This window comes from Spermophilus citellus (assembly GCF_964194105.1).
Source record: "Spermophilus citellus genome assembly, chromosome: 7".
Taxonomy (NCBI): Eukaryota; Metazoa; Chordata; class Mammalia; order Rodentia; family Sciuridae; genus Spermophilus; species Spermophilus citellus.
The window spans coordinates 12,769,607-12,786,487 of NC_138188.1; positions in this window are offsets into that span (position 1 = coordinate 12,769,607).

Consider the following 16,881-nt stretch of genomic DNA (forward strand, 5'->3'; position numbering starts at 1 on the left):
TCCAAATACATCTATCAATATAGGAGAAAACAGAGTGAAACCTAAAAATTCAAACTGTTACTGGAAACGAACGCTTCAACATAGAAGAACGAAATTTGGGGAACCAAGTCGCCTTAGTGTACTGATCATTACCTGAAAGTATCATCCTGTTTGGGTGAAAAAATATTTGCTGAGATTTCTGGAGATTCGTAATTTTGGGAAGCCTGGCAACCCCTTTATATGAAAGTGTTTTTCGCCGGTCACTGTTAGGGCTACATCAAGAGGAAACAAAGCATAGAGATAGAACGTGAAACTACTTTATTGTGTCAAGTTTCAAGAAGCTAGCACAAACCGTGTTGGATTTAGAGTTCCAAATACATCTATCAATATAGGAGAAAACAGAGTGAAACCTAAAAATTCAAACTGTTACTGGAAACGAACGCTTCAACATAGAAGAACGAAATTTGGGGAACCAAGTCGCCTTAGTGTACTGATCATTACCTGAAAGTATCATCCTGTTTGGGTGAAAAAATATTTGCTGAGATTTCTGGAGATTCGTAATTTTGGAAAGCCTGGCAACCCCTTTCCATGAAAGTGTTTCTCGCCAGTCACTGCTTAGGGCTACATCAAGAGGAAACAAAACATAGAGATAGAACGTGAAACTACTTTATTGTGTCAAGTTTCAAGAAGCTAGCACAAACCGTGTTGGGTTTAGAGTTCCAAATACATCTATCAATATAGGAGAAAACAGAGTGAAACCTAAAAATTCAAACTGTTACTGGAAACGAACGCTTCAACATAGAAAAACGAAATTTGGGGAACCAAGTCGCCATAGTGTACTGATCATTACCTGAAAGTATCATCCTGTTTGGGTGAAAAAATATTTCCTGAGATTTCTGGAGATTCGTATATTTGGGAAGCCTGGCAACCCCTTTCCATGAAAGTGTTTCTCGCCAGTCACTGTTAGGGCTACCTCAAGAGGAAACAAAACATAGAGATAGAACATGAAACTACTTTATTGTGTCAAGTTTCAAGAAGCTAGCACAAACCGTGTTGGATTTAGAGTTCCAAATACATCTATCAATATAGGAGAAAACAGAGTGAAACCTAAAAATTCAAACTGTTACTGGAAACGAACGCTTCAATATAGAAAAACGACATTTGGGGAACCAAGTCGCCTTAGTGTACTGATCATTACCTGAAAGTATCATCCAGTTTGGGTGAAAAAATATTTGCTGCGATTTCTGGAGATTCGTAATTTTGGGAAGCCACCCCTTTCCATGAAAGTGTTTCTCGCCAGTCAATGCTTAGGGCTACATCATGAGGAAACAAAACATAGAGATAGAACGTGAAACTACTTTATTGTGTCAAGTTTCAAGAAGCTAGCACAAACCGTGTTGGATTTAGAGTTCCAAATACATCTATCAATATAGGAGAAAACAGAGTGAAACCTAAAAATTCAAACTGTTACTGGAAACGAACGCTTCAACATAGAAGAACGAAATTTGGGGAACCAAGTCGCCTTAGTGTACTGATCATTACCTGAAAGTATCATCCTGTTTGGGTGAAAAAATATTTGCTGAGATTTCTGGAGATTCGTAATTTTGGGAAGCCTGGCAACCCCTTTACATGAAAGTGTTTCTCGCCGGTCACTGTTAGGGCTACATCAAGAGGAAACAAAGCATAGAGATAGAACGTGAAACTACTTTATTGTGTCAAGTTTCAAGAAGCTAGCACAAACCGTGTTGGATTTAGAGTTCCAAATACATCTATCAATATAGGAGAAAACAGAGTGAAACCTAAAAATTCAAACTGTTACTGGAAACGAACGCTTCAACATAGAAGAACGAAATTTGGGGAACCAAGTCGCCTTAGTGTACTGATCATTACCTGAAAGTATCATCCTGTTTGGGTGAAAAAATATTTGCTGAGATTTCTGGAGATTCGTAATTTTGGAAAGCCTGGCAACCCCTTTCCATGAAAGTGTTTCTCGCCAGTCACTGCTTAGGGCTACATCAAGAGGAAACAAAACATAGAGATAGAACGTGAAACTACTTTATTGTGTCAAGTTTCAAGAAGCTAGCACAAACCGTGTTGGGTTTAGAGTTCCAAATACATCTATCAATATAGGAGAAAACAGAGTGAAACCTAAAAATTCAAACTGTTACTGGAAACGAACGCTTCAACATAGAAAAACGAAATTTGGGGAACCAAGTCGCCATAGTGTACTGATCATTACCTGAAAGTATCATCCTGTTTGGGTGAAAAAATATTTCCTGAGATTTCTGGAGATTCGCATATTTGGGAAGCCTGGCAACCCCTTTCCATGAAAGTGTTTCTCGCCAGTCACTGTTAGGGCTACCTCAAGAGGAAACAAAACATAGAGATAGAACGTGAAACTACTTTATTGTGTCAAGTTTCAAGAAGCTAGCACAAACCGTGTTGGATTTAGAGTTCCAAATACATCTATCAATATAGGAGAAAACAGAGTGAAACCTAAAAATTCAAACTGTTACTGGAAACGAACGCTTCAATATAGAAAAACGACATTTGGGGAACCAAGTCGCCTTAGTGTACTGATCATTACCTGAAAGTATCATCCAGTTTGGGTGAAAAAATATTTGCTGCGATTTCTGGAGATTCGTAATTTTGGGAAGCCACCCCTTTCCATGAAAGTGTTTCTCGCCAGTCAATGCTTAGGGCTACATCATGAGGAAACAAAACATAGAGATAGAACGTGAAACTACTTTATTGTGTCAAGTTTCAAGAAGCTAGCACAAACCGTGTTGGATTTAGAGTTCCAAATACATCTATCAATATAGGAGAAAACAGAGTGAAACCTAAAAATTCAAACTGTTACTGGAAACGAACGCTTCAACATAGAAGAACGAAATTTGGGGAACCAAGTCGCCTTAGTGTACTGATCATTACCTGAAAGTATCATCCTGTTTGGGTGAAAAAATATTTGCTGAGATTTCTGGAGATTCGTAATTTTGGGAAGCCTGGCAACCCCTTTACATGAAAGTGTTTCTCGCCGGTCACTGTTAGGGCTACATCAAGAGGAAACAAAGCATAGAGATAGAACGTGAAACTACTTTATTGTGTCAAGTTTCAAGAAGCTAGCACAAACCGTGTTGGATTTAGAGTTCCAAATACATCTATCAATATAGGAGAAAACAGAGTGAAACCTAAAAATTCAAACTGTTACTGGAAACGAACGCTTCAACATAGAAGAACGAAATTTGGGGAACCAAGTCGCCTTAGTGTACTGATCATTACCTGAAAGTATCATCCTGTTTGGGTGAAAAAATATTTGCTGAGATTTCTGGAGATTCGTAATTTTGGAAAGCCTGGCAACCCCTTTCCATGAAAGTGTTTCTCGCCAGTCACTGCTTAGGGCTACATCAAGAGGAAACAAAACATAGAGATAGAACGTGAAACTACTTTATTGTGTCAAGTTTCAAGAAGCTAGCACAAACCGTGTTGGGTTTAGAGTTCCAAATACATCTATCAATATAGGAGAAAACAGAGTGAAACCTAAAAATTCAAACTGTTACTGGAAACGAACGCTTCAACATAGAAAAACGAAATTTGGGGAACCAAGTCGCCATAGTGTACTGATCATTACCTGAAAGTATCATCCTGTTTGGGTGAAAAAATATTTCCTGAGATTTCTGGAGATTCGTATATTTGGGAAGCCTGGCAACCCCTTTCCATGAAAGTGTTTCTCGCCAGTCACTGTTAGGGCTACCTCAAGAGGAAACAAAACATAGAGATAGAACATGAAACTACTTTATTGTGTCAAGTTTCAAGAAGCTAGCACAAACCGTGTTGGATTTAGAGTTCCAAATACATCTATCAATATAGGAGAAAACAGAGTGAAACCTAAAAATTCAAACTGTTACTGGAAACGAACGCTTCAATATAGAAAAACGACATTTGGGGAACCAAGTCGCCTTAGTGTACTGATCATTACCTGAAAGTATCATCCAGTTTGGGTGAAAAAATATTTGCTGCGATTTCTGGAGATTCGTAATTTTGGGAAGCCACCCCTTTCCATGAAAGTGTTTCTCGCCAGTCAATGCTTAGGGCTACATCATGAGGAAACAAAACATAGAGATAGAACGTGAAACTACTTTATTGTGTCAAGTTTCAAGAAGCTAGCACAAACCGTGTTGGATTTAGAGTTCCAAATACATCTATCAATATAGGAGAAAACAGAGTGAAACCTAAAAATTCAAACTGTTACTGGAAACGAACGCTTCAACATAGAAGAACGAAATTTGGGGAACCAAGTCGCCTTAGTGTACTGATCATTACCTGAAAGTATCATCCTGTTTGGGTGAAAAAATATTTGCTGAGATTTCTGGAGATTCGTAATTTTGGGAAGCCTGGCAACCCCTTTACATGAAAGTGTTTCTCGCCGGTCACTGTTAGGGCTACATCAAGAGGAAACAAAGCATAGAGATAGAACGTGAAACTACTTTATTGTGTCAAGTTTCAAGAAGCTAGCACAAACCGTGTTGGATTTAGAGTTCCAAATACATCTATCAATATAGGAGAAAACAGAGTGAAACCTAAAAATTCAAACTGTTACTGGAAACGAACGCTTCAACATAGAAGAACGAAATTTGGGGAACCAAGTCGCCTTAGTGTACTGATCATTACCTGAAAGTATCATCCTGTTTGGGTGAAAAAATATTTGCTGAGATTTCTGGAGATTCGTAATTTTGGAAAGCCTGGCAACCCCTTTCCATGAAAGTGTTTCTCGCCAGTCACTGCTTAGGGCTACATCAAGAGGAAACAAAACATAGAGATAGAACGTGAAACTACTTTATTGTGTCAAGTTTCAAGAAGCTAGCACAAACCGTGTTGGGTTTAGAGTTCCAAATACATCTATCAATATAGGAGAAAACAGAGTGAAACCTAAAAATTCAAACTGTTACTGGAAACGAACGCTTCAACATAGAAAAACGAAATTTGGGGAACCAAGTCGCCATAGTGTACTGATCATTACCTGAAAGTATCATCCTGTTTGGGTGAAAAAATATTTCCTGAGATTTCTGGAGATTCGTATATTTGGGAAGCCTGGCAACCCCTTTCCATGAAAGTGTTTCTCGCCAGTCACTGTTAGGGCTACCTCAAGAGGAAACAAAACATAGAGATAGAACATGAAACTACTTTATTGTGTCAAGTTTCAAGAAGCTAGCACAAACCGTGTTGGATTTAGAGTTCCAAATACATCTATCAATATAGGAGAAAACAGAGTGAAACCTAAAAATTCAAACTGTTACTGGAAACGAACGCTTCAATATAGAAAAACGACATTTGGGGAACCAAGTCGCCTTAGTGTACTGATCATTACCTGAAAGTATCATCCAGTTTGGGTGAAAAAATATTTGCTGCGATTTCTGGAGATTCGTAATTTTGGGAAGCCACCCCTTTCCATGAAAGTGTTTCTCGCCAGTCAATGCTTAGGGCTACATCATGAGGAAACAAAACATAGAGATAGAACGTGAAACTACTTTATTGTGTCAAGTTTCAAGAAGCTAGCACAAACCGTGTTGGATTTAGAGTTCCAAATACATCTATCAATATAGGAGAAAACAGAGTGAAACCTAAAAATTCAAACTGTTACTGGAAACGAACGCTTCAACATAGAAGAACGAAATTTGGGGAACCAAGTCGCCTTAGTGTACTGATCATTACCTGAAAGTATCATCCTGTTTGGGTGAAAAAATATTTGCTGAGATTTCTGGAGATTCGTAATTTTGGGAAGCCTGGCAACCCCTTTACATGAAAGTGTTTCTCGCCGGTCACTGTTAGGGCTACATCAAGAGGAAACAAAGCATAGAGATAGAACGTGAAACTACTTTATTGTGTCAAGTTTCAAGAAGCTAGCACAAACCGTGTTGGATTTAGAGTTCCAAATACATCTATCAATATAGAAGAAAACAGAGTGAAACCTAAAAATTCAAACTGTTACTGGAAACGAACGCTTCAACATAGAAAAACGAAATTTGGGGAACCAAGTCGCCATAGTGTACTGATCATTACCTGAAAGTATCATCCTGTTTGGGTGAAAAAATATTTCCTGAGATTTCTGGAGATTCGTATATTTGGGAAGCCTGGCAACCCCTTTCCATGAAAGTGTTTCTCGCCACTGTTAGGGCTACCTCAAGAGGAAACAAAACATAGAGATAGAACATGAAACTACTTTATTGTGTCAAGTTTCAAGAAGCTAGCACAAACCGTGTTGGATTTAGAGTTCCAAATACATCTATCAATATAGGAGAAAACAGAGTGAAACCTAAAAATTCAAACTGTTACTGGAAACGAACGCTTCAATATAGAAAAACGACATTTGGGGAACCAAGTCGCCTTAGTGTACTGATCATTACCTGAAAGTATCATCCAGTTTGGGTGAAAAAATATTTGCTGCGATTTCTGGAGATTCGTAATTTTGGGAAGCCACCCCTTTCCATGAAAGTGTTTCTCGCCAGTCAATGCTTAGGGCTACATCATGAGGAAACAAAACATAGAGATAGAACGTGAAACTACTTTATTGTGTCAAGTTTCAAGAAGCTAGCACAAACCGTGTTGGATTTAGAGTTCCAAATACATCTATCAATATAGGAGAAAACAGAGTGAAACCTAAAAATTCAAACTGTTACTGGAAACGAACGCTTCAACATAGAAGAACGAAATTTGGGGAACCAAGTCGCCTTAGTGTACTGATCATTACCTGAAAGTATCATCCAGTTTGGGTGAAAAAATATTTGCTGAGATTTCTGGAGATTCGTAATTTTGGAAAGCCTGGCAACCCCTTTCCATGAAAGTGTTTCTCGTCAGTCACTGCTTAGGGCTACATCAAGAGGAAACAAAACATAGAGATAGAACGTGAAACTACTTTATTTTGTCAAGTTTCAAGAAGCTAGCACAAACCGTGTTGTATTCAGAGTTCCAAATACATCTATCAATATAGGAGAAAACAGAGTGAAACCTAAAAATTCAAACTGTTACTGGAAACGAACGCTTCAACATAGAAGAACGAAATTTGGGGAACCAAGTCGCGTTAGTGTAGTGATCATTACCTGAAAGTATCATCCAGTTTGGGTGAAAAAATATTTGCTGAGATTTCTGGAGATTCGTAATTTTGGGAAGCCACCCCTTTCCATGAAAGTGTTTCTCGCCAGTCAATGCTTAGGGCTACATCAAGAGGAAACAAAACATAGAGATAGAACGTGAAACTACTTTATTGTGTCAAGTTTCAAGAAGCTAGCACAAACCGTGTTGGATTTAGAGTTCCAAATACATCTATCAATATAGGAGAAAACAGAGTGAAACCTAAAAATTCAAACTGTTACTGGAAACGAACGCTTCAACATAGAAGAACGAAATTTGGGGAACCAAGTCGCCTTAGTGTACTGATCATTACCTGAAAGTATCATCCTGTTTGGGTGAAAAAATATTTCCTGAGATTTCTGGAGATTCGCATATTTGGGAAGCCTGGCAACCCCTTTCCATGAAAGTGTTTCTCGCCAGTCACTGTTAGGGCTACATCAAGAGGAAACAAAACATAGAGATAGAACGTGAAACTACTTTATTGTGTCAAGTTTCAAGAAGCTAGCACAAACCGTGTTGGGTTTAGAGTTCCAAATACATCTATCAATATAGGAGAAAACAGAGTGAAACCTAAAAATTCAAACTGTTACTGGAAACGAACGCTTCAACATAGAAAAACGAAATTTGGGGAACCAAGTCGCCATAGTGTACTGATCATTACCTGAAAGTATCATCCTGTTTGGGTGAAAAAATATTTCCTGAGATTTCTGGAGATTCGTATATTTGGGAAGCCTGGCAACCCCTTTCCATGAAAGTGTTTCTCGCCAGTCACTGTTAGGGCTACCTCAAGAGGAAACAAAACATAGAGATAGAACATGAAACTACTTTATTGTGTCAAGTTTCAAGAAGCTAGCACAAACCGTGTTGGATTTAGAGTTCCAAATACATCTATCAATATAGGAGAAAACAGAGTGAAACCTAAAAATTCAAACTGTTACTGGAAACGAACGCTTCAATATAGAAAAACGACATTTGGGGAACCAAGTCGCCTTAGTGTACTGATCATTACCTGAAAGTATCATCCAGTTTGGGTGAAAAAATATTTGCTGCGATTTCTGGAGATTCGTAATTTTGGGAAGCCACCCCTTTCCATGAAAGTGTTTCTCGCCAGTCAATGCTTAGGGCTACATCATGAGGAAACAAAACATAGAGATAGAACGTGAAACTACTTTATTGTGTCAAGTTTCAAGAAGCTAGCACAAACCGTGTTGGATTTAGAGTTCCAAATACATCTATCAATATAGGAGAAAACAGAGTGAAACCTAAAAATTCAAACTGTTACTGGAAACGAACGCTTCAACATAGAAGAACGAAATTTGGGGAACCAAGTCGCCTTAGTGTACTGATCATTACCTGAAAGTATCATCCTGTTTGGGTGAAAAAATATTTGCTGAGATTTCTGGAGATTCGTAATTTTGGGAAGCCTGGCAACCCCTTTACATGAAAGTGTTTCTCGCCGGTCACTGTTAGGGCTACATCAAGAGGAAACAAAGCATAGAGATAGAACGTGAAACTACTTTATTGTGTCAAGTTTCAAGAAGCTAGCACAAACCGTGTTGGATTTAGAGTTCCAAATACATCTATCAATATAGGAGAAAACAGAGTGAAACCTAAAAATTCAAACTGTTACTGGAAACGAACGCTTTAACATAGAAGAACGAAATTTGGGGAACCAAGTCGCCTTAGTGTACTGATCATTACCTGAAAGTATCATCCTGTTTGGGTGAAAAAATATTTGCTGAGATTTCTGGAGATTCGTAATTTTGGAAAGCCTGGCAACCCCTTTCCATGAAAGTGTTTCTCGCCAGTCACTGCTTAGGGCTACATCAAGAGGAAACAAAACATAGAGATAGAACGTGAAACTACTTTATTGTGTCAAGTTTCAAGAAGCTAGCACAAACCGTGTTGGATTTAGAGTTCCAAATACATCTATCAATATAGGAGAAAACAGAGTGAAACCTAAAAATTCAAACTGTTACTGGAAACGAACGCTTCAACATAGAAAAACGAAATTTGGGGAACCAAGTCGCCATAGTGTACTGATCATTACCTGAAAGTATCATCCTGTTTGGGTGAAAAAATATTTCCTGAGATTTCTGGAGATTCGTATATTTGGGAAGCCTGGCAACCCCTTTCCATGAAAGTGTTTCTCGCCAGTCACTGTTAGGGCTACCTCAAGAGGAAACAAAACATAGAGATAGAACATGAAACTACTTTATTGTGTCAAGTTTCAAGAAGCTAGCACAAACCGTGTTGGATTTAGAGTTCCAAATACATCTATCAATATAGGAGAAAACAGAGTGAAACCTAAAAATTCAAACTGTTACTGGAAACGAACGCTTCAATATAGAAAAACGACATTTGGGGAACCAAGTCGCCTTAGTGTACTGATCATTACCTGAAAGTATCATCCAGTTTGGGTGAAAAAATATTTGCTGCGATTTCTGGAGATTCGTAATTTTGGGAAGCCACCCCTTTCCATGAAAGTGTTTCTCGCCAGTCAATGCTTAGGGCTACATCATGAGGAAACAAAACATAGAGATAGAACGTGAAACTACTTTATTGTGTCAAGTTTCAAGAAGCTAGCACAAACCGTGTTGGATTTAGAGTTCCAAATACATCTATCAATATAGGAGAAAACAGAGTGAAACCTAAAAATTCAAACTGTTACTGGAAACGAACGCTTCAACATAGAAGAACGAAATTTGGGGAACCAAGTCGCCTTAGTGTACTGATCATTACCTGAAAGTATCATCCAGTTTGGGTGAAAAAATATTTGCTGAGATTTCTGGAGATTCGTAATTTTGGAAAGCCTGGCAACCCCTTTCCATGAAAGTGTTTCTCGTCAGTCACTGCTTAGGGCTACATCAAGAGGAAACAAAACATAGAGATAGAACGTGAAACTACTTTATTTTGTCAAGTTTCAAGAAGCTAGCACAAACCGTGTTGTATTCAGAGTTCCAAATACATCTATCAATATAGGAGAAAACAGAGTGAAACCTAAAAATTCAAACTGTTACTGGAAACGAACGCTTCAACATAGAAGAACGAAATTTGGGGAACCAAGTCGCGTTAGTGTAGTGATCATTACCTGAAAGTATCATCCAGTTTGGGTGAAAAAATATTTGCTGAGATTTCTGGAGATTCGTAATTTTGGGAAGCCACCCCTTTCCATGAAAGTGTTTCTCGCCAGTCAATGCTTAGGGCTACATCAAGAGGAAACAAAACATAGAGATAGAATGTGAAACTACTTTATTGTGTCAAGTTTCAAGAAGCTAGCACAAACCGTGTTGGATTTAGAGTTCCAAATACATCTATCAATATAGGAGAAAACAGAGTGAAACCTAAAAATTCAAACTGTTACTGGAAACGAACGCTTCAACATAGAAGAACGAAATTTGGGGAACCAAGTCGCCTTAGTGTACTGATCATTACCTGAAAGTATCATCCTGTTTGGGTGAAAAAATATTTCCTGAGATTTCTGGAGATTCGCATATTTGGGAAGCCTGGCAACCCCTTTCCATGAAAGTGTTTCTCGCCAGTCACTGTTAGGGCTACATCAAGAGGAAACAAAACATAGAGATAGAACGTGAAACTACTTTATTGTGTCAAGTTTCAAGAAGCTAGCACAAACCGTGTTGGATTTAGAGTTCCAAATACATCTATCAATATAGGAGAAAACAGAGTGAAACCTAAAAATTCAAACTGTTACTGGAAACGAACGCTTCAACATAGAAGAACGAAATTTGGGGAACCAAGTCGCCTTAGTGTACTGATCATTACCTGAAAGTATCATCCTGTTTGGGTGAAAAAATATTTGCTGAGATTTCTGGAGATTCGTAATTTTGGGAAGCCTGGCAACCCCTTTACATGAAAGTGTTTCTCGCCGGTCACTGTTAGGCCTACATCAAGAGGAAACAAAGCATAGAGATAGAACGTGAAACTACTTTATTGTGTCAAGTTTCAAGAAGCTAGCACAAACCGTGTTGGATTTAGAGTTCCAAATACATCTATCAATATAGGAGAAAACAGAGTGAAACCTAAAAATTCAAACTGTTACTGGAAACGAACGCTTCAACATAGAAGAACGAAATTTGGGGAACCAAGTCGCCTTAGTGTACTGATCATTACCTGAAAGTATCATCCTGTTTGGGTGAAAAAATATTTGCTGAGATTTCTGGAGATTCGTAATTTTGGAAAGCCTGGCAACCCCTTTCCATGAAAGTGTTTCTCGCCAGTCACTGCTTAGGGCTACATCAAGAGGAAACAAAACATAGAGATATAACGTGAAACTACTTTATTGTGTCAAGTTTCAAGAAGCTAGCACAAACCGTGTTGGATTTAGAGTTCCAAATACATCTATCAATATAGGAGAAAACAGAGTGAAACCTAAAAATTCAAACTGTTACTGGAAACGAACGCTTCAACATAGAAAAACGAAATTTGGGGAACCAAGTCGCCATAGTGTACTGATCATTACCTGAAAGTATCATCCTGTTTGGGTGAAAAAATATTTCCTGAGATTTCTGGAGATTCGTATATTTGGGAAGCCTGGCAACCCCTTTCCATGAAAGTGTTTCTCGCCAGTCACTGTTAGGGCTACCTCAAGAGGAAACAAAACATAGAGATAGAACATGAAACTACTTTATTGTGTCAAGTTTCAAGAAGCTAGCACAAACCGTGTTGGATTTAGAGTTCCAAATACATCTATCAATATAGGAGAAAACAGAGTGAAACCTACAAATTCAAACTGTTACTGGAAACGAACGCTTCAACATAGAAGAACGAAATTTGGGGAACCAAGTCGCCTTAGTGTACTGATCATTACCTGAAAGTATCATCCAGTTTGGGTGAAAAAATATTTGCTGAGATTTCTGGAGATTCGTAATTTTGGGAAGCCTGGCAACCCCTTTCCATGAAAGTGTTTCTCGTCAGTCACTGCTTAGGGCTACATCAAGAGGAAACAAAACATAGAGATAGAACGTGAAACTACTTTATTGTGTCAAGTTTCAAGAAGCTAGCACAAACCGTGTTGTATTCAGAGTTCCAAATACATCTATCAATATAGGAGAAAACAGAGTGAAACCTAAAAATTCAAACTGTTACTGGAAACGAACGCTTCAACATAGAAGAACGAAATTTGGGGAACCAAGTCGCGTTAGTGTAGTGATCATTACCTGAAAGTATCATCCAGTTTGGGTGAAAAAATATTTGCTGAGATTTCTGGAGATTCGTAATTTTGGGAAGCCACCCCTTTCCATGAAAGTGTTTCTCGCCAGTCAATGCTTAGGGCTACATCAAGAGGAAACAAAACATAGAGATAGAACGTGAAACTACTTTATTGTGTCAAGTTTCAAGAAGCTAGCACAAACCGTGTTGGATTTAGAGTTCCAAATACATCTATCAATATAGGAGAAAACAGAGTGAAACCTAAAAATTCAAACTGTTACTGGAAACGAACGCTTCAACATAGAAGAACGAAATTTGGGGAACCAAGTCGCCTTAGTGTACTGATCATTACCTGAAAGTATCATCCAGTTTGGGTGAAAAAATATTTGCTGAGATTTCTGGAGATTCGTAATTTTGGGAAGCCACCCCTCTCCATGAAAGTGTTTATCGCCAGTCACTGCTTAGGGCTACATCAAGAGGAAACAAAACATAGAGATAGAACGTGAAACTACTTTATTGTGTCAAGTTTCAAGAACCTAGCACAAACCTTGTTGGATTCAGAGTTCCAAATACATCTATCAATATAGGAGAAAACAGAGTGAAACCTAAAAATTCAAACTGTTACTGGAAACGAACGCTTCAACATAGAAGAACGAAATTTGGGGAACCAAGTCGCCTTAGTGTACTGATCATTACCTGAAAGTATCATCCTGTTTGGGTGAAAAAATATTTCCTGAGATTTCTGGAGATTCGTATATTTGGGAAGCCTGGCAACCCCTTTCCATGAAAGTGTTTCTCGCCAGTCACTGTTAGGGCTACATCAAGAGGAAACAAAACATAGAGATAGAACGTGAAACTACTTTATTGTGTCAAGTTTCAAGAAGGTAGCACAAACCGTGTTGGATTTAGAGTTCCAAATACATCTATCAATATAGGAGAAAACAGAGTGAAACCTAAAAATTCAAACTGTTACTGGAAACGAACGCTTCAACATAGAAGAACGAAATTTGGGGAACCAAGTCGCCTTAGTGTACTGATCATTACCTGAAAGTATCATCCAGTTTGGGTGAGAAAACATTTGCTGAGATTTCTGGAGATTCGTAATTTTGGGAAGCCACCCCTCTCCATGAAAGTGTTTATCGCCAGTCACTGCTTAGGGCTACATCAAGAGGAAACAAAACATAGAGATAGAACGTGAAACTACTTTATTGTGTCAAGTTTCAAGAACCTAGCACAAACCTTGTTGGATTCAGAGTTCCAAATACATCTATCAATATAGGAGAAAACAGAGTGAAACCTAAAAATTCAAACTGTTACTGGAAACGAACGCTTCAACATAGAAGAACGAAATTTGGGGAACCAAGTCGCCTTAGTGTACTGATCATTACCTGAAAGTATCATCCTGTTTGGGTGAAAAAATATTTGCTGAGATTTCTGGAGATTCGTATATTTGGGAAGCCTGGCAACCCCTTTCCATGAAAGTGTTTCTCGCCAGTCACTGTTAGGGCTACATCAAGAGGAAACAAAACATAGAGATAGAACGTGAAACTACTTTATTGTGTCAAGTTTCAAGAAGCTAGCACAAACCGTGTTGGATTTAGAGTTCCAAATACATCTATCAATATAGGAGAAAACAGAGTGAAACCTAAAAATTCAAACTGTTACTGGAAACGAACGCTTCAACATAGAAGAACGAAATTTGGGGAACCAAGTCGCCTTAGTGTACTGATCATTACCTGAAAGTATCATCCAGTTTGGGTGAAAAAAATATTTGCTGAGATTTCTGGAGATTCGTAATTTTGGGAAGCCTGGCAACCCCTTTCCATGAAAGTGTTTTTTGCCAGTCACTGCTTAGGGCTACATCAAGAGGAAACAAAACATAGAGATAGAACGTGAAACTGCTTTATTGTGTCAAGTTTCAAGAAGCTATCACAAACCGTGTTGGATTTAGAGTTCCAAATACATCTATCAATATAGGAGAAAACAGAGTGAAACCTAAAAATTCAAACTGTTACTGGAAACGAACGCTTCAACATAGAAGAACGAAATTTGGGGAACCAAGTCGCCTTAGTGTACTGATCATTACCTGAAAGTATCATCCTGTTTGGGTGAAAAAATATTTGCTGAGATTTCTGGAGATTTGTAATTTTAGGAAGCTTGGCAACCCCTTTCCATGAAAGTGTTTCTCCTCAGTCACTGCTTGGGGCTACATCAAGAGGAAACAAAACATGGAGATAGAACGTGAAATTACTTTATTGTGTCAAGTTTCAAGAAGCTAGCACAAACCGTGTTGGATTTAGAGTTCCAAATACATCTATCAATATAGGAGAAAACAGAGTGAAACCTAAAAATTCAAACTGTTACTGGAAACGAACGCTTCAACATAGAAGAACGAAATTTGGGGAACCAAGTCGCGTTAGTGTAGTGATCATTACCTGAAAGTATCATCCAGTTTGGGTGAAAAAACATTTCCTGAGATTTCTGGAGATTCGTAATTTTGGGAAGCCACCCCTTTCCATGAAAGTGTTTATCGCCAGTCACTGCTTAGGGCTACATCAAGAGGAAACAAAACATAGAGATAGAACGTGAAATTACTTTATTGTGTCAAGTTTCAAGAAGCTAGCACAAACCGTGTTGGATTTAGAGTTCCAAATACATCTATCAATACAGGAGAAAACAGAGTGAAACCTAAAAATTCAAACTGTTACTGGAAACGAACGCTTCAACATAGAAGAACGAAATTTGGGGAACCAAGTCGCCTTAGTGTACTGATCATTACCTGAAAGTATCATCCTGTTTGGGTGAAAAAATATTTCCTAAGATTTCTGGAGATTCGTATATTTGGGAAGCCTGGCAACCCCTTTACATGAAAGTGTTTCTCGCCGGTCACTGTTAGGGCTACATCAAGAGGAAACAAAACATAGAGATAGAACGTGAAACTACTTTATTGTGTCAAGTTTCAAGAAGCTAGCACAAACCGTGTTGGATTTAGAGTTCCAAATACATCTATCAATATAGGAGAAAACAGAGTGAAACCTAAAAATTCAAACTGTTACTGGAAACGAACGCTTCAACATAGAAGAACGAAATTTGGGGAACCAAGTCGCCTTAGTGTACTGATCATTACCTGAAAGTATCATCCTGTTTGGGTGAAAAAATATTTCCTGAGATTTCTGGAGATTCGCATATTTGGGAAGCCTGGCAACCCCTTTCCATGAAAGTGTTTCTCGCCAGTCACTGTTAGGGCTACATCAAGAGGAAACAAAACATAGAGATAGAACGTGAAACTACTTTATTGTGTCAAGTTTCAAGAAGCTAGCACAAACCGTGTTGGATTCAGAGTTCCAAATACCTCTATCAATATAGGAGAAAACAGAGTGAAACCTAAAAATTCAAACTGTTACTGGAAACGAACGCTTCAATATAGAAAAACGACATTTGGGGAACCAAGTCGCCTTAGTGTACTGATCATTACCTGAAAGTATCATCCAGTTTGGGTGAAAAAATATTTGCTGCGATTTCTGGAGATTCGTAATTTTGGGAAGCCACCCCTTTCCATGAAAGTGTTTCTCGCCAGTCAATGCTTAGGGCTACATCATGAGGAAACAAAACATAGAGATAGAACGTGAAACTACTTTATTGTGTCAAGTTTCAAGAAGCTAGCACAAACCGTGTTGGATTTAGAGTTCCAAATACATCTATCAATATAGGAGAAAACAGAGTGAAACCTAAAAATTCAAACTGTTACTGGAAACGAACGCTTCAACATAGAAGAACGAAATTTGGGGAACCAAGTCGCCTTAGTGTACTGATCATTACCTGAAAGTATCATCCTGTTTGGGTGAAAAAATATTTGCTGAGATTTCTGGAGATTCGTAATTTTGGGAAGCCTGGCAACCCCTTTACATGAAAGTGTTTCTCGCCGGTCACTGTTAGGGCTACATCAAGAGGAAACAAAACATAGAGATAGAACGTGAAACTACTTTATTGTGTCAAGTTTCAAGAAGCTAGCACAAACCGTGTTGGATTTAGAGTTCCAAATACATCTATCAATATAGGAGAAAACAGAGTGAAACCTAAAAATTCAAACTGTTACTGGAAACGAACGCTTCAACATAGAAGAACGAAATTTGGGGAACCAAGTCGCCTTAGTGTACTGATCATTACCTGAAAGTATCATCCTGTTTGGGTGAAAAAATATTTGCTGAGATTTCTGGAGATTCGTAATTTTGGGAAGCCTGGCAACCCCTTTACATGAAAGTGTTTCTCGCCGGTCACTGTTAGGGCTACATCAAGAGGAAACAAAACATAGAGATAGAACGTGAAACTACTTTATTGCGTCAAGTTTCAAGAAGCTAGCACAAACCGTGTTGGATTTAGAGTTCCAAATACATCTATCAATATAAGAGAAAACAGAGTGAAACCTAAAAATTCAAACTGTTACTGGAAACGAACGCTTCAACATAGAAGAACGAAATTTGGGGAACCAAGTCGCCTTAGTGTACTGATCATTACCTGAAAGTATCATCCTGTTTGGGTGAAAAAATATTTCCTGAGATTTCTGGAGATTCGCATATTTGGGAAGCCTGGCAACCCCTTTCCATGAAA